Source organism: Silene latifolia, chromosome 3 (assembly GCF_048544455.1).
Source record: "Silene latifolia isolate original U9 population chromosome 3, ASM4854445v1, whole genome shotgun sequence".
Lineage (NCBI taxonomy): Eukaryota > Viridiplantae > Streptophyta > Magnoliopsida > Caryophyllales > Caryophyllaceae > Silene > Silene latifolia.
Genome location: NC_133528.1, coordinates 82619078 through 82620703, shown reverse-complemented (window position 1 = coordinate 82620703; position 1626 = coordinate 82619078). Strand labels below are relative to the sequence as shown.

The 1626-nt window shown below is 32.5% G+C and overlaps 1 long non-coding RNA gene across 1 annotated transcript; it reads right to left on the bottom strand.

The window, feature by feature from the left end:
- Positions 1-477: 477 nt before the first annotated feature.
- LOC141646156 (uncharacterized) lies at positions 478-1220 on the bottom strand. The gene is made up of 2 exons (XR_012545387.1): positions 1003-1220; positions 478-890 (listed from the first exon to the last, which is right to left on the bottom strand). It is a non-coding gene; the product is annotated as an uncharacterized LOC141646156 (long non-coding RNA).
- Between the last annotated feature and the right edge of the window lie 406 nt (positions 1221-1626).

Below are 1626 nucleotides of genomic sequence, written 5' to 3'. Positions count from 1 at the left end.
CCAGTCTACCTAGAAGTCTAGATCACATAGTTTATTTAATCACTTTATTTATTTCTGATGCAAGATGTACTTTAATTTATATTAAGTTTTAGTTGGTTAATTTGTAATAATCATGTAATCGTTAAAGTTTTAATTAAAGTACTTTGGTTTGTTGTACTTTGTTATTCACTACCTCGGGAAACCGAGATGGTAACACTCCTATTTATTTGGGAATGTCTTGCTAAAGGCTCCTGAATAAATGAGGGTGTTACAGATATGAACATAAATAAAGAAACAACAATCATCAAATTACTGACCTACGATTGCAGACGTTTGCCCGTTTTTTAATCGTACTCAACAACTGCAACTACATTCCATTTATCACAAATATGAGCAATAACATGGAGAAAACAATTATTAAAATAAAATAAATAAATCCCTAAAATGAGAGAAATGAAGCAATTCAGAGCAAGATGTAAACGATCTTTCCAAGTACAATGAGAGAAATGAAGCAATTGGATTTTTAGAACAGCAATCCATTATATTTAGTGTTGTTGGAATAAACATCATTGTCCAAGGCATGAATAGTAGTTGGAAAAATCCTATGGATCATCGTTATTAGAAATGTAAAAATCATCGTTGCCCAAGGACGTTAGTACGATGATCCATTTAATTGCAATATTTAGTGCTAATTGGATTGCTAATAATGATAGGCAAGGATCATCGTTGTTAACAATGTACCTGGAAATTTGGATTGCAATAATGTTAGTAATTCATGCAATTCATCGTTGTAAAAATACTCAATTGCTTCATTTCTCTCATTGGATGAAGCAACCGAATCATCCACCTTATGGATTGCTTCAAGTGCGATGACCCATAATCCTGCCATATTTCGTGCTGTTGGAAAAATCCTACCATTAAAATGGACACCACTCACAAATCAACAATTCAAACACAAACGTAAAAATCATCCTAGCAACAAAATAATCGAATATTAAAATTGGATTAACAAGATGATCATACTTTGGGCATCTCGACATGCAAAGGTTCGTAAGGATCAGCCGGGTAACTGACCTGTCACTGATCCACCAGAAAGTAGAGGAAGAGGGACAGTGGAAGGGAAAAATACCATAAGCTGAGAAGGAGGTCATTTGGTGATGGATTGAGAGAGGGTTGTGTGTGGAGATGGTAGTTGTAGCGCACGTGAGAGGCAGGGGAAACACTGTTCTGGAAACAGTAGGGGGACTTTGGGTTTTTTAAAGAGTAAGGAAATTATAAAGTTCACTTAAATATAATATAAAAAATATATATCATATTTTGGAGATAATGATACAAACTCTTAAAAGCTCTTTAAGATAATACAAGAGACTCAAAAGATTTTGGGTGATACCTAAGTTCCAAGGATGCCTCCTATTTATAATCATAGGACCACACCACTTTATGCTAATCTTTCAACGTAGGACAATTCTATTATTTATACGTAATATATTTATCTCACCAACATTAATTTTCAATGCGGGACATATAGAATACTATGAAATATACAATTTTTAACATGTGCAAATTATATGAAATTTATACTCTAATGATAACATTTTTACCACGAATCTAATTATATTATTTTTATAATTTTTTAAATAATGTTTT